A 17,479-nucleotide genomic window follows, 5' to 3' on the forward strand; every position below is an offset into this window, starting at 1 on the left:
GTTCTTTCTTTCTTCCAAATGTACCTCTAGGAGATAAGTCCTATTCTTATCTCCAGTTTACAGACAGAGGAACTGAAGCTTAGAGAGGCCAGGTAACATCTCCAAGGTCACACAACTAGTAAGTGGTAGAGGGGAAATCTGGACCAAGTGGCCTGATTTAGGGCCTATGCTCTTCAATCGGCAGGCGGAGGAGGAGGAGGAGCAGAGGAAGGAAGCAACAGCATAGAGCTTTAAAATGTGAGAAATTTGACTTTATATCCAAGGCTTTTATAGTAGTGGTCCTTGGTCTGTAATGTCTGGCTTCCTTTTGAGACAGTTAAAAAATAAGAGTTTTCGTTTTCAGCCCTCTATTTTTATTCTTGGACTTGAGGTTCACAAACCTTCCCCTTTCTTCTGATCCCATTTTTGAGTGTAGACAAAGTTCAATATAATAGTAAATGTTCCTTTGCCTTAAGTGAGCAAGTTGATTTCTGAGGCTCTGCCCAGACAGCACTGATTGTGCCTGGGCTTTTTCTCGAAGACATGTAATGTGATTTCTAGCAGTGGCTTCTGATTGAACTTTTATTATTTTTAATAATTCTCACAAATAATTATAATGTGGTATACTTATTTCATTCTCTTGCCTATTGGTGGCTAGAACTTCCAGAAATAGTGATCCTGATTAATAAGAATGCCTCAGCTATTAGGCAAAAACCACAATTACTTTTGTACCAACCTAATATTTAATCATATTTTGAAGAGGCTAAGCTTAGGCCTTTATCCATAGTAGTTTCCTCATAGGAAACTTTCATCATATGCTTTCTTAATCAGGAATCTGATAATGGCTGCACAATTAGCCACCAGGCAAGCAGGAAGGTATAGACCTTCTAAGTGATCTCCTAATACTCAGAACTTAATCCAATGCCAGAGTCCACTTTTAAAAGTAAGCTCCATTGAGGAGAATGCTCCCTTAATATAAAACCATCAATCCTGTAGCTGTTTAGAAAGCCAGATCTTCATTCAGCTGTGAATATTAATGATGGTGTACACCTCAATAACGAACACTGTCAGGCTGAATTAAAAGACTGTAAACTGGGTATACAAAGGAGAATGAGACAGTAGCAGAGTGCTGGCACATAGGAGTCAAGCAGTAAATATTGTTGATGCTCATCTTCTGCCCACACCCACCCATGATAAAAGAATAAATGATCATCCACCGAGTCTTAGCAGCAAAACACTTCTTGTGCTATATAGAGAAGGTAAAAAACACCAAGCCAACGACAACTGCCTATGTACAACTCATCTTCCTTTACAGCGATGCTAATCAAGCTCATCTAGCCACTTTGTTCTCCACATTAGCATCTAATAGATGAAGCCTAGAAGAAAAAAGCCATTTTTCTTAGGATTCTCATAATCACAAAGTGTCTGTAGTCATAGGGATCAGGAATGGTTAATTAATACTTGCATTATTTTGCTTCCTTTTCTCCCATTATTTGTATTTCCCAATGGAGTAAAACAGGGTTCAGCTTGGAAAACAAAGAAGCAATGGTTCTTAAAATACTGTTAACTCTGTCTGTGGAATGTACTCACAACACAATCACAAGGGCAAAGTTATAAATGATGTGGCTTTGTTAGTGAGGCTTGCTTTATTTTTGTGAATACATTGAATTTAATGAAATAAGGAACAACAACAGGAATGTATTATGTTTTCTAGTTTTCTTATTGTCATGCTTTCTGTTGGGTCTAAGTATAGTTCTTTCCTAGCTAGCACTAATTTTCAGTATTCTAAGTCACCATTCATGAAATCCTATGTTCTGTTCCTCTATTATGAAAACAGTTTTCTTAACTCTAGGTTTTTTGAAACTCCAGGTTTCAGTTGATTTAATGACTTGGTAGTCTTGCAATGTGGCTCTACATTCAAAACACCCACAGAATCTGACCATTTCTTACTACCTTCACCACTGCCCAGCCCGAGCCAGCATTATCTCTTCCCTAGATCACTGCAGTGGCTCTGACCTGCCTCCACTCTTGCCACATTAGAGTTCATCTCAAAATAGCATTCAGAGTGGTTCTTTAAACACAAAAACAAGAAAAGTCCATTCCTCTGCTCAGAGCCCTGCCAGGGCACTCCATTTCACTCAGAGTCTTCACAGTGACATGGGGGCCTGCCATGACTGGGTCCTCACCATGCTGTGATCACATCTCTATTGCCGTCTCTTCCTCATTCACAGTTCTGGCCACGTTACCCTCTTGCTGTTCTTTCAACATGCCGGGCACTGCCTCTTCCCTCTGTCTGTAATGCTCTTCCCTATATGTGGACATAGTTACTTCCCTCGTTTCCTTTCATTTTTGTGTTTGAATGCCACCTTCTTAATAAGACCTCTCTTGGCCACTTTATTTAAAAGTGTACCCTGTCTACCCCCACTCCAGCATTCCTGGTACCCTTTACTATGCTGTAAGTTTTCTTTCTTCCATAGAGTATATCACTTGCTAACATACCATATGATTTTCCTAAATATGTCCTGTTTTTTGTCTGCCTGCTCCAGTAGAACGTAAACTCCAGGAAGGCAGAGAGCTTTGTTCACTGATGTACCCCAAACACAAAACAGAACCTGGCATGTAGTGAGCACTCAGGAAATACTGAAATATTTGTTGAGTGAACGAATGCATCACCAGTGTCTAGAGCTATTCCTGGCACACAGTAGGCTCTTAATACTGGTCAAATGTCTCTCCCTGGAGGACGAACAGGTCTAAGTGTCAAAGAGACCCAGGCCGCATAGCATAGTGATTCAGAAGACCACAAGCTCTGCCTCAGCTGGAGTGGGCTGTGTCCTACTCATATGACCTAGGCTGTTTACTTAACTTCTCTGAACCTCAGTTTTCTCATCTGCAAACTGGGAGTGATGAGTACCCCCCTTACAAGGTGGTTATGAGAATTAAATGTGATCATTTGGATAGTAAGTCTGGTAAATGCTCAATAAATTTGAGCCATTTTATTATTATTATTATGACATCTTACTCTTTTACCTCTTTTTTCAGGGAAATAACTTCCATGTCTGTTCTTACCCATCAGGATTATTGGGAGGAAAAATATACAACACCGTAAATGAAAAACATTTTGTAAACCTTATACCACTCTCCGGATGCTGGGGATCAGTTGCACATATAAGAGGTGTCCCATGGACACCATTGACTCATTACTCTGGAAAGACTACAGGTAGTGGGAAACAGTCTTAAGTTCTGAAAAAGAAAATTGCACTGGCTCTAATCAATAGCTAGGATCCCTTCCGAGATACCCCTTCCCCGTGGCATCATGGAGGCGGGAGGAGGGCCAGGCTATATTTCAAAGTCCCCCTCCTTCTCTTCCCTCTTCCTCCCTAGGCTGCCAGAACCTTTGCTTGTAGTGCAAGAACAACCATACTGCTGGAAGTGAAATTTGCAGTCTGCTCTATCAGATGGTTTCTGCGCATGGGCTGTTACTATGTTCAAAGCATTAAACTGCCTGAAAGTGGATTATTTACGGAGCTTCTCTCTTCCCAGAGCTACTGACAGGGGGCAATTCACCCTCTTCACCCTATTGCACACTTTCTCACTTTCCACCGAGACTCTTTGTTTGCTGACAGCACCTGGCTATCCTGAGTACTTGCCTCAGCTGGCACAGTTCTCTCCAATCCCTAGAAGAAACAGCCTTCACCTACACTCCAGGGATGAAATAAGATTTCAGCTCAAAGCCAGCAACCTTTTTCTGAAATGGTGTCGCACCCAGCCAGAAAAATAAATGTGCTGTTTCTTCTTAGATGATGAGAAGTCAGTCTTTCAGGCAGACTTTTGACACAGGGAGGATCAAGGTTTGACTGCCTTTGAGTAATCCTTGCAGAAAAAACAGCACCTAATTGGACAAAGGAAGAAAGGAACCAGCTGCTACTGTCATGATCATTTAAACACCCATCCACAGTCAAAAACGCTGCATTGTTTCATTACAAGTGAAATTTGGTTGCCACTACATTTCCTGCTGGCCTCCCCTCTACGCAAACTGGGGAGAAGAAAGAAATTCATAAGGCACCAGAACCCATTTGGCTTCTAAATGTACTGTTTGCATATAGACATCAGCAGCCTAAATAAATCCTAGCAAGGAATGTCAAACTGAAAACACTGGCTACTTTTCTATTGTTCTCCCTGAAAACATCATTTTTAACACGTTCACAGAGGCAAGCTGGATTCTGTTTTATCAGTGTTTTAGTAAAAGACAAGTGGTGTGGTGGTTCAGTTGTGGGTATCGGACATTAATGAAAACCATTCTGGGAGAGTTCACTTTATAAAAGATTAAAATAATTCATCAACTTGCAAAAAAATTGTTCTAACCCTCTCTGCTGACAGTCAATGTTTGTGCTGGGGGCTGAGTATTATATAATAATTTGTACAGCAGTTCATAGTTCCTAAAACATTTCTGCCTTGGGTCTGTCAGAGGACACTCCCAAGGATGCCATGAGTGAGGCAAGGGCAGTTTCCTTATCCTCATCCCGCAGATGAGAAAGCCAGATCTTAGAAAGATGGAGACTTTTTATTGTCACAGAACATGTCCAACCCCTGGGCAATGCAGATTCCTCTTCATCCTTCGAAGCCCGAATACAACATCTCCCCTTTTCTGTAGTATTTCCTGTTCCCTCCACACCCCCTGCCACCACCACCACTGCAGTTAATTCATTTATCCAGGATCAGTGAAAAACCACTGTGTCATGGGAGGAGATGCAGCAATGTCAAGGTCATCGTGAGTCCCATGACAAGGTGACAGTCTCTCCTCGAGGGAAGCAAAGATGGAGACGGTGCCCTTGTGTAACACAAACCCAACTGGGCTCTCTCTGTGAGCTCAAACTGGGAAACTTAAGATGGAGAAGAGCTAGCTGGAGTTCTTCTGCATGGGATCCTGCCTCTGCGACAGCCCCTGTATCGGCTGACAGTATCTCTTCTGCTGCTTCTCCACAATGTGAGACCCTCGAGAACAGGGACCATTTCTCTACCAGGGACCAGTGAAAGCCTGGCGCAGGACGATGCCCCATCATTGCTTCCTGAATGCACCTCTAGCGTAGTGATCCTTCCAGGTCACCAGAAAACAGGGCCAGAGCTCACAGCTCTAACTCCTGACTTGGTATAATTTCTTCCCTGGGCTGCCTTATGGTGATGGCAGCAATAGCCCATCTAGAGTGGCTGCTGCCAAGACACTGGCTGTAGTGGGAAAGTGTGGCTGGGCTCCCACTCCAGGGAGCAGGCAGGAGCCCCGCTTTCCTCCGGTGCTGCTGCATCTGCCCTGGTGCAGCTCCAGACTGGGTGTCTCTGTGCCTTGGGGGCCCAGGAAGGTCCCCCTGCCCCCAACAGGCTCAGAAGTGCCTGCTCCCACTGCCTGGCCTCTCCCTGCTCCCGGTGCCTGCTCTGATCATACAGCAAGGTTGGGGCCAAGCCTGGGTACTGTCGCAGCCCAGCCAGGTGGACGCATGCTGGGGACAGTACTGATATGCCAGCCCCCTGGTCCCTCAGCCCCCTCTGAACTTTGGATGCCAACAAGCGTGGGAGGGAAGCTGAGGCGGGGGATGAGGGCAGCTCGGCACTGGCCTGCAGGCTCACCTTGGGACAAACAGCCTGGGTGCCATGAACAGCAGGGGGAGGCAGACAGGCTCCTGGGCAGAAGGGGTTGGGTCCCCGGTGAAGCCTCACCTTCAGCCTGGGAAAGTCCTAAAGCCTGGGGACCAGGCTGCCAGTCCTGCTGACCAGAGGGGGAACTCAGGGTGCTTTACCCTGGGCCCACCTATGGCTGCCCATGGACCAATCAGCATGCAATCCTCCCCCCTCCCCCAAAGACCATAAAAACCCCCGACTCAGCCAGAGCAGAGCAGACTTCTGGATGACCAGCTGCAGAGAAGAGCTGGCCCCTCCAGGGCCTCCTCTCTGCTGAGAGCAGCAGACATCCAGACAACCAGCTGCAGAGAGGAGCTAGGGCCTGCTCTCAGCAGACAGAAACTACCCTCTCTGCTGAGAGCTGAATACTCACTGGGATGACTTGCCTGCAGAGAGGAGCCACCCACTCCAAGCCTTTGCTGAGAGCTGCAGAGGTGATGGGATGACCTGCTTGCAGAGAGGAGCTACCCACTGCTGGTTTCCTCTCAGCTGTTCTACCACTTGATAAAGCTCCTCTTCAGCTTGCTCACTCTCCACTTGTCTGCATGCCTCATTCTTCCTGGATGTAGGACAATAACTTGGGCAAAGGCACCACCGGCCACAGAGGTTTCTGGCTAGAGAAGCAACAACCCTAACAATAGTAAGTATACAGTGACACATTATTCTGCAACACCCTCCTCCCACCACATTAAAAAAAAGAGGTGGGGGCAATAAAATTAATAATAGCTGATACACAAGAGGGCTTACTACATGTCAACCCCCACCCTTGGTTGCACACACATATCCCCTTAAAAGCCCCTCTGAGCTAGGCACTAATGTTCCCTTGTTCTATGGATGAAAAAACTCACCTGAAGATGTTTAGGGCATGCAGCTAGTATACAGATGGTAATTCAAACCTGAGCCCTTAACCTCACAGAAATTTAACAAAGTCAAAACAACCAAAAGCTAAAATTTGCTCATCTAACTATCCAGAGATGTTTTCCTGCCCATAAGTCCCTGCTATGGACTCTATATGAGATGGTACAGTGCTACTCAAAGCTGGTCATGAAACCGTCACCAATGTATGATGGGATAAGAACAGAAATTGAGAGTAAACATTTAAAAACATTTATGGCAACTTGATATTGCTGCTGAATCCAAGTGTGTGATCAGTGGACTTATCTTGTTCAACAGGAGAGTGACTGTTTGGATGGTATGAACTTGAATGATGAACTGCCAGTAGTCTGGGCTGTGTACTAGTATTATTCTGCAATAGATTGAAAAATTTCAAAAATTGATTCTTTATCACAGTTTGAGAAACACTAACACTATGGTTCTATTTCAGTTACCTTGGGAGTAGAGGATGGAAAAAGTAGTCCGGCAATAGCTAGGAGAGTTTTGTCTAGTCTCTTTGCTACTGCCTAGCTGGGTAACTCCACACAACTTCCCTTCTGATAATTGTAGAGTGAAGGGCTTACACTAGATTCTAAGTCCCTTCTGTGCTGTGGCACACTGAGCATATTTGTTACCAGAGTAAATAATTTATTAATCTCCGCTTCCTCTGATATTGTTTGGCTTTGTGTCCCTACCCAAATCTCACCTTGAATTGTAATAATCCCCACATGTCAAGGGCAGGATCAGGTGGAGATACTTGAATCATGAGGGGCGGTTTTTCCCATGCTGTTCTCGTGATAGTGATTTATCATGAGATCTGGTGGTTTTATAAGGGGCTTCCCCCACACTCGGCATTCATTCTCTCTCCTGCCGCCCTTTGAAGAGACACCTTCCGTCATGACTGTAAGTTTCCTGAGGCCTCCCCAACCATGAAGAACAGTGAATCAATTAAACCTCTTTCTTTCTTTATGGCAGCATGAGAATGAACTAATACGTCCTCTATATAACAAAAATATTTTCAGCAGTAATCATGTAATAATCAGAAATAAGCACAATCTTCTTGATCTTTACTCTGAAAAACAAATAATTTTAAAAGAATAATTTCCTTTTAAAAGATCACTCAAATATGCTCAAATAAATACCATAACTCACAGTTCACACTCTGTTAGCCAATTTAAATTTAAATATAGTAGAAATAAAATTTCCCAAAGTCACACGGAATTGAAGTAACTCAAATTCCATGTTTTTGTCTTTGCAGCCACTAAGTCTGTGTTGTTGAGTCTGCTGTTTGCATGCAGGAATGTGAAGGACTGCTCAAGTTGGAGATACAAATTGAAGCCAGCCCCAGTTCAAAACTGTTACAAATGGAGTCTGCAGGCATGAGGGGCTGACTATATAACTCAGAGTTCTCCAGTACTTTACTTTAATAAAGAACACAATCTTTATTAAAGGATAAGTAATAAAAATGTGCTGATGTGCAACTTATGGATCTATTATTAAAACTCAACAGTCATTGCAGCAATGTTTAGAACTTAAGCAAACAAAAGTTTTTTGAGGGAGCAATTTTATCAATGACATTGTTTAGAAATGTTGGCAGATGGTGATCATAAAAAGCAGATCAATATTTTATTTCACTTGGGTTTTTAAAAATTATTTTTAAAAAATTCTATATGGACAATGAACCCTCTTAATTCCTGAATATAGGGAAGCCCCCCACCCATGCCCAAACCCACTCTTGGTATGCTGCTGCTTCCAGTTATAATAGTTGGTATACTTTAGGGATTGAAAAGGACTTGGTTTTAAAGAGTTTCAATGGCAATGCCCTTGCTCTTTTGGTTCAATAGGTTTACTTCTGGGCCAAGGGAAAAAAATCCAATCAATATTAATAATAGCTAACACTTACTGTGTGCATTACGTTGTGCTGGGCTCAGTGCCCAATGCTTTGTGTATATTCCTTCTTTCTTTCTTCCAAATGTACCTCTAGGAGATAAGTCATATTCTTATCTCCAGTTTACAGACAGGCGAACTGAAGCTTAGAGAGGCCAGGTAACATCTCCAAGGTCACACAACTAGTAAGTGTTAGAGGGGAAATCTGGACCAAGTGGCCTGATTTAGGGCCTATGCTCTTCACCTCAAAGTTCTGCTGCCTTCCACTTTGTGTCTACTTGCCACATACTCATCAAACAGAACAAAGCAGAACAATAGAATAGTGACTCTTTGGGGGCATCTCTTCAGGGCCAGGAACTGTAACTACACTATAATATTCAATCTTCACAACAGCCCTGCTAGGCAGGCATTTAGTACCTCCCTTTTCTAGCAAGAAAATAACATTCAGCAAGGTTAATTACTTTTAGAATACAGAGTCAGTAAATGATGGAGCCCATATTCAAACCTCTGCTTTTTTCTTTGCTTTTTCTGTTATCTTGCACTTCTTGCCTAAGCCACCCAATGCTTCACTGAACCACAACATGAAAAAATCCTTATGCTTGAGAAATAAGATACTTTCAATCTAGTTGGAGAGCCAGGTGCCCGATTTCCCAGCCTGCCTTGCAGCTAGGGAGCCATAAATCCAGCCAATGAGATGTTAAGAGGAATTGGCTGGTGGAGATAGGCGAATTATTGGAAAACCTTTGCCTTCCTGATAAAAGGGACAGCCTGAGCTGTCAAGGACCTTCTCTTGTCCTTCGTTTTTTGAACACAAATGGCAATGCTGGATCTGCAGTAGCGATCTTGTAACCACAAGGCACAAGCAAAAGGAATCTGAGAGATGGCTGCCCTAATATCACAGAGCTGCTGAGCCAATACCAATAACCACCTACCTCTGTACTTGTAAAAAAAAAAAAATCCATATTTATTTGAGAACACTTAATTGGGTATTCTGTTACTTGCAGCCAAATACAACCCTAATTTATACAGAAAGAAGACCCAGTTTGAGTAGCCTCACTTTCCATAGAACTAAGTTAAGCCTTTGATTTCTATGCCTCTTTTAGCTAACTTTTCCCTGCCTTCTTAAAGAGACTACCCTGAATGTAATTTTCGACATCTTGGTGCTGTAGACATGACACCAAGTATCTGCTATGCTCACAGCCCCTTCTGAGGATAACCATAAGTGGTTCTTTATGAATGGGCCCCCATGCTTTGTGCCTGGTTACTGTGATTCTCTGGCCAACGCTAAGCTGACTTAGATATTCAGCACTTGGCCCAAAGCAGCCATGCGCAGGTCAGCTGGTAGCCATGACAGTTCTGTCTAGCAAAGGCACTGTATAGATAGATGTTAACTGGTCTACCTATGAGACAGAAGTTGAGTAATACAAGAAGAATGCAGGCCATAAGGCAAGACAAGTCAAGAATAAGCAGAAACCAAGAGGTAAAGAGAAGGAAAGTGAAAAAGTTATATGAGGCTGGGTGCAGTGGAGTCACTGTAATCCTAGCACTTTGGGACACCGAGGTGGGAGGATTGCTTGAGGCCAGGAGTTTGAGACCAGCCTGGTCAACAGAGCAACACCCCATTTCTACAAAAACTAAAATCTATCTATCAATCAATTGATATAAATATATCTGGGCACAGCTACTCAGGAGGCTGAGGTGGGAGGATAGCTTGAGACCAGGAGTTTGAGGTTTCAGTGAGCTTGATCCTGCCACCGTACTCCAGTCTGGGCTACAGAGTGACACCCCATCTAAAAAAAAAAAGTTATATGGTAACAGCAGTAGAATCTTAACTATGGCACAGCCTCTAGTGTAGAAGCCACCAATGTTACTGAGGGAACAATAAGATGAGCCTCTTATTCTAGATCTTCTGGAGGTGATCTAAAGTCCTTTAGGGCCACTACCATGCTGTAGCTGGTAGCTGGTAAAGCCATGTCATCAAGATTACCTCCCAAAATACACTTACAGTAGCCCCATTAGATCACATTAGTCCTGGAAGTCTGAAAGAGCATAACCAACATGTTGGCAACCCAAGTTCATCATTCTCATCACCAGTTGTCATGATGTGCTGCACATACGCCTGTGAAGCCCCAATATTATAGGCAGGGTGACTGTGGGCCATATTTGGCCCAAATATATGTCTTGTCTAGCCTATATAGTATCTTAAGAAGATGTGATGCACAGTTGGACACCTTTCGATGGAGTGTGTGCTCTTCAATTTGTCATGGTTCCCACCTCTTTCCATTCCTAATACCTGCCCTACTTTGCACATTTACATTATCCATTTGGTACCTGTAGGTACTTGAGCTGCTTGCTGCCCCTGGCAGATAATTGCAGAGATGGTTACATATGATACCGAGATGTTCCACATAGCAGGAGAGGAAGCTGCTGCTTTCCCCAGAGTCTTCTTTATTCCTAAGGGCTATACCATTGAGAGAGAGAGAGAAAGAGAGAGACAACGAGAAAGAGAGAGACAACGAGAAAGAGAGAGAAAAAGAGAGCTTATTGCCACCTCTACAGACCATAGAGCTGGTATCTTCTCTCACTTCATCATCAACTTGCTTCTCTCCTGCAGAGTGTCTGCTGCTTATAACTCCTGTCCCCACCTCTAATCACATCCAGTACCACTTACCACCACAGCTTTTTTCTCTCCAGGCCTTCTATTGCTTTTTATCATGCCTGTCTTGCTGGGCGTTCATGTGGTTGACCTTTGTGGTCACAGCCAATTACCTGATGCTTTTCCTTCTGCCCAGCAAACCATGAATCTCAGCACAATGTGGTCTCTGGAATAGTGGCTCTGATTAGCAGCATTTGTGAGCTGGGTCATCAGGAGCTGTGCTTTACTGTCAGTCAGTTCTATTTTTGTTTTCCCAAAGACTTTTGAGTCCAGAGAGAATGTAGAAGCCTGAGGGATCTAGAAAATGAGGCTAGTGCAGAGGTGTGGTTTGGCCAATAGTGAAAATAACAGCCTGTGGAAATAGTCAAAGGAGAGATGACTGTGGGCTGCAGGAGGCAAGCAAGTTTTCCTTAAGAATGAGTTAAGACAGACAAAGGATTACAAGGAACATCCTCACTTTGGGAGGCCAAGGCGGGTGGATCATTTGAGGTCAGGAGTTCAAGACCAGCCTGGCCAACACGGTGAAACCCTGTCTCTACTAAAAATATGCAAATTAGCTGGGCATGGCAGCGCATGCCTGTAGTCCCAGCTACTCAAGAGACTGAGGCAGGAGAATGGCGTGAACCCAGGAGGTGGAGGCTGCAGTGAGCCGAGATAGCACCACTGCACTCCAGCCTGGGCGACAGAGCGAGACTCCGTCTCAAAAAAAATAAATAAATAAAAATAAAATTTAAAAAAATAAGAATAAAAGGAACATCCAAAACTGCAGAGAAGGCAGCCCAAATGAAAGGTGAGTGATGGTGCAGGGCATGGTGTATACACAAAGCAGTGTGTGTCTGTGTGTATATGTACACATGAGCACATGTGTATGCAGAAGGATTAGCAGTGGGACCTGAGCCTAATAAAGTTAGGAAGGAATAAACTACGCAGGGTCTTGAAAGCTAGATGCATAAATTTGTAATCATTGCAGTAGGCAGCTTAGAGCTACTAATGGGGAAAGAAATTTGGGCACGGGTAACTATCTAGGTGATGACATAAAAGCAAAGTAAAAATGGAGGAGAAATAATCCTAGGATATTTTGAAGGCATAATTGACAAGCCTGGATGATTGGCTCGATTCGAAAGTCTGAATGGAGGGAACAGTCAATGTTAATGCCAAAGTTTTGAGCTCAGGGGCATGTTGGCACCAACATAGAAAGGGAAGTTTGAAAGAGCTGAAAGAAGATCATGAGTTCTGTTTTAGAAGTGACATTTCATTTTTCAGCAAGAGACTTTCCATCCTCGTTTGTTTATTTGGCTGTCTATGTGGTTACCAGAACAGATTTGCATCTGGAGTGCAATGGGGGAAGCCTGGGGAACGAACAAGAACAGACTTCTCTCTCACCCACATTTCTGGCTTTCTTAGCCAACAATACAAGACCAGAAACCTCCGCTAGATATTAAATGGCTTCTTGGTCTTGCAGCGAAGCCTCTGGCTAGAATGAGACACATGGAAACCCATGAGTTGAAGAGAAGATCTCAGAAGCTCATTATTTGCTGTGACTTCAGAGCAGAGCTCACATTCTTTTGCTGACAAGTATGTACCAACCAAATTTGGCACTGTCAGCACACTGGCAGGGAGCCAAGATGGTAAATGGAAACTGACCGACCCATCACAGAAAAAAAAGAGGAAAGCAAATGATCATTCCACCGTACATTTCTTGGGCAAATAAGGAGGCAAATGATCATTCCACCCCATAGAGCTCATGCCCACCTCTGAGATAACAGACCATATCCCTGTTCTCTGTAACTCAGGCAACTTTAAATACAACATCCCCAAATGACATCAGGTTGTAAGGCCCTGGTAAAAGCAATTGTTTGAGGCTGCACAGACTCTGCTGGAACTTTGGGAACCTTTCTGCATTCCAAGCACCTAAATGGGGGCTTTCTTGATAGGTAGTCCCTGGGTTAACCTCACTTTGATTTTCGCAACACAATCATGCACTTGAGTTTCAATCTGGCTGTGGATTTTAGAGCACAGATTAACAGATGCCTATAGAGTCTATATAATTTTGAACGCTAGCATGTAACCCTCACAATCACCCTCACTAGAATCAATTCATTTAGGGACATTTGGCTTTTCTCTTCCAGGCATTCTGGAAATCGTAAGTGGGTCCACATGCCATGCAGCATGGTGAGCAGTTGTTCAGCATATAGATTTTGTGCAAGCAGAGCTGTGCTGAAGTAACAGCTTTCCTTCTACCAGCTTCTCTGACCTGGGGGAAAATTAACTAACCTCTCTAAGCCTCAGTTTCTTTATCAGTAAAACAGGGAAATAATACCTAGTTTCAAGTGGTATTGTGATGAATAAATTATATAAAGAGGCTGTATTCATTATGTTTTGCTGCCTAACAAATTACCCCAAAATGTAGTGGCCTAAAGAACAACAAAAATTAATTATCTCATAGTTTCTGAGGGTCAGGAAATGAGGAATGGTTTAACTTGGTGGTACTGGTTCAGGGTCTTATAAGGTTCATGGAAGTCCGCCAGGGCTGCAGTCATCCAAAGGCTAGTTTGGGCAGGAGGATCTTCTTGTAAGGCTGTTCACTCACATGGCTGATATGCGGTGCTGGTTCTTGGCAGGAGACCTCAGTTCCTCTCCACAGGATTGACAGAGTGTCCTCAAAGTGACAACTCGCTTCTCCCAGAGTGACCAACCCAAGAGACCAAAGCAGAAATTGCAATCCATTTTAGGACTTTGCCTCAGAAGTCACAATCACCACTTCCATTGTATTCTATTTGTCAAAGAGGTCAGCCCTGATTCAATATGGGAGGGGACTATGCAAAGGCATGAATATCAGGAAACAAGTATCATTGGGGGTTTTCCTGGATGCTGGCAACCATAGGGCTTGCACAGTTCCTAGATAAATGGTAGCTGCTAATATGAATAATATTATTATCTGCTTTTTATCAGATAAAAACCATTTATTTTCCTCTGTTCTAAAATGACCCAGTCATTGCTTTTCTGCGCTCAGATCTACTGGCCTGTCAGTCCCATAGTGATGTCAGAAAGGGCAGCACCCCATGACCTCACAAGTGTGAGTCAAATAACTTGTATTCTGAAACTTTGGTTTCTTCTATTTCTTTCTTTATATATGTAATGAGAATCCCTAACTCCAACTTCCTGATTTCTCTGATGATTTGAATGCTGCAGTCAGCCAGGGTGTGCAGGACACAAGCAATCACTGCTGCAGGAAAGATGCTGATTTGCAGTTCATGTCCTGGCTCTGCTAGGCAGAGAGCAGTGACCCCGGTCACCCCTGTGACATCATGGGGACCATGTCAGAAAGGGAAATGTGCCATTATGGGGCAACTAAAGAAGTCTGTCATCTCTCAGGCAGTGTTTGTTGGCACTGGTCCCAAACACCTGGTTAATTGTAAGTCACTGTCATGGTAACTTTCCCTACATCATCAGAGTAGATGCTACATGCTTAATGAAACTCATATTGGCTAGTGATGGGATGGCTGATGACAGGTCAATGGCAGAGGCTGCCAGTTGTTTCCCAATGTCAGTTCTACCCTTCTTCCATAGGGAGAGATTCCTAAACATTAGCTGGGAACCAGGCACCCCATAATAAAATCTATGTCTTTCAGGCTTTTTTGACAAAGTTCTGGCCAATGGGACATAAGTGGAGGTGGTACATAAAACTTCTGAAGAGGGAGGCATGCCTTCATTCTCCTCTTCCTCCTTCTTGATGGCTGGAATGTTGATGTAATGACTAGTGCTCAGAGCTCCAGGTGCCATTTTGAACCATAAGGTGACCTTGGGAATGGAAGCCACCTGTGGCAGAGCAAAAAGAAGAAACCTGGGTCCCTGACACCGTGGAGCTCCATTCCAATCATGGGTTGCCTGCCTCTAGATTTCTTGAACATTAGAAAGAAATAGCTTTTCAATTCTTTTAAGCCATTCTTACTTGTTTTCTTTCTGTTGCTTTATGACCAACATAATCCCAGCTACATAACGTCCTATGACAATGGCTATTATCCCAGTTCTAGCACATGATCTGTCACCAGGGCATGCATGTATCAAACGCACGAAAGTCTGTAGAAATGATTCCAGGAGAGAGAAGAGAAACCATCATTTATAGTTTTATGAAACATTTATTGAGCTGTCCCTACTATGGGCAAGGCACTGTGAGGGATTCAAAAGTGAATGGGTCTCATCCCACGAAGCTTAACTATCAAATTGACATGAAGGAGGTCAGACAGTTGTGTACGGAGTTTGTTGTGAATTTCTCCTCCATTTGGGCTTCCTGTTACTGCCACTTTGTTCTTTGTGAAGAACTTCTACATGTCAGGCACTGTGCTAGGTACTGGAATCACAATGATATAGTAAAGCAGATGTAGTATTAAATACATCTCCTTGTGCAGTTAACAGTATAGGATGATGTCATATGCTATAGGTATACTTTGGGTTCCTGTGTCTTTAAAAAAGTAAAATTCCAATAGAACAGAACAGAGCCCTCAGAAATAATGCCACATATCTGCAACCATCTGATCTTTGACAAACCTGACAAAAACAAGAAATGGGGAAAGGATTCCCTATTTAATCAATGGTGCTGGGAAAACTGGCTAGCCATATGGAGAAAGCTGAAACTGGATCCCTTCCTTACACCTTAAACAAAAATTAATTCAAGATGGATTAAAGACTTAAATGTTAGACCTAAAACCATAAAAACCCTAGAAGAAAACCTAGGCTATACCATTCAGGACATAGGCATGGGCAAGGACTTCATGTCTAAAACACCAAAAGCAATGGCAACAAAAGCCAAAATTGACAAATGGGATCTAATTAAACTAAAGAGCTTCTGCACAGCAAAAGAAACTACCATCTGAGTGAACAGGCAACCTACAGAATGAGAGAAAATTTTTGCAATCTACTCATCTGACAAAGGGCTAATATCCAGAATCTACAATGAACTCAAACAAATTTACAAGGAAAAAACAAACAACCCCATCAAAAAATGGGCGAAGGACATGAACAGACACTTCTCAAAAGAAGACATTTATGCAGCCAAAAGACACATGAAAAAATGCTCATCATCACTGGCCATCAGAGAAATGCAAATCAAAACCACAATGAGATACCATCTCATACCAGTTAGAATGGCAATCATTAAAAAGTCAGGAAACAACAGGTGCTGGAGAGGATGCGGAGAAATAGGAACACTTTTACACTGTTGGTGGGACTGTAAACTAGTTCAACCATTGTGGAAGTCAGTGTGGCGATTCCTCAGGGATCTAGAACTAGAAATACCATTTGACCCAGCCATCCCATTACTGGGTATATATCCAAAGGATTATAAATTATGCTGTTATAAAGATACATGCACATGTATGTTTATTGTGGCACTATTCACAATAGCAAAGACTTGGCACCAACCCAAATGTCCAACAATGATAGACTGGATTAAGAAAATGTGGCACATATACACCATGGAATACTATGCAGCCATCAAAAATGATGAGTTCATGTCCTTTGTAGGGACATGGATGAAGCTGGAAACCATCATTCTCAGCAAACTATCGCAAGGACAAAAAACCAAACACCGCATGTTCTCACTCATAGGTGGGAATCGAACAATAAGAACACATGGACACAGGAAGGGGAACATCACACACCAGGGCCTGTTGTGGGGTTGGGGGAGGGGGGAGGGATAGCATTAGAAGATATACCTAATGTTAAATGACGAGTTACTGGGTTCAGCACACCAACATGGCACATGTGTACATATGTAACTAACCTGCACATTGTGCACATGTACCCTAAAACTTAAAGTATAATAATAAAAATAAAATAAAATAAAAAAAGAAAAAATAAAAAAGTAAAATTTTATTAACATTTCTTATTTCAAAAGCGACATATATTCAATAAGGAGAAGAAAATAATCATATATAATTCAGGAACAAATATTTTTAACATTTTGATATTTTCATACTTAAAAAAAACTGGGATTATGTATTTGGGTACCTAATTTTTCAGTCAATATCATATTGCAAAAATTTTGCCATAACAATATGTATATTCCCACAACAATATTTTTAGGGGATATCATGTATTCCATTGAATGGAGCTAATGTAATTTATCCAGTCCCTTATTGCTGGACATGCAGGCAGATCTTAATTTTCACTCTTATGAACAGTTGCTATGATGAATCTTTATGTAGTTAAATGCTTTTTATATTTATGATTGCTTCCTTGGAATAAATTCTTCAAAGTGGAATTGCTACATTAAAATTTTTGTAAAATTCTAAGAGTTTTGGTACAAATCTAAATTAACTTTCAATAGTTAGACAAATTTAGTCTCCCTCCAGCAGGCCAGGAGATTTCCTAAATGGTTCTTTTTTAATATAACTACTTTGACAGGGCTCCCAT

At 42.6% G+C, this 17,479-nt stretch overlaps 1 long non-coding RNA gene across 1 annotated transcript in view; it reads left to right on the forward strand.

Annotated features, from left to right (window-relative positions):
- Window positions 1–4,331, forward strand: part of LOC129040301 (uncharacterized) — a 39,112-nt gene extending 34,781 nt beyond the window's left edge. The window contains exon 4 of the long non-coding RNA XR_008503590.1: window positions 3,361–4,331. This is a non-coding gene — a long non-coding RNA (uncharacterized LOC129040301). The remainder of the gene's footprint in view (window positions 1–3,360) is intronic.
- The last annotated feature ends 13,148 nt before the right edge of the window (window positions 4,332–17,479 follow it).

This window comes from Pongo pygmaeus, chromosome 6, assembly GCF_028885625.2.
Source record: "Pongo pygmaeus isolate AG05252 chromosome 6, NHGRI_mPonPyg2-v2.0_pri, whole genome shotgun sequence".
In the NCBI taxonomy this organism is placed as follows: domain Eukaryota; kingdom Metazoa; phylum Chordata; class Mammalia; order Primates; family Hominidae; genus Pongo; species Pongo pygmaeus.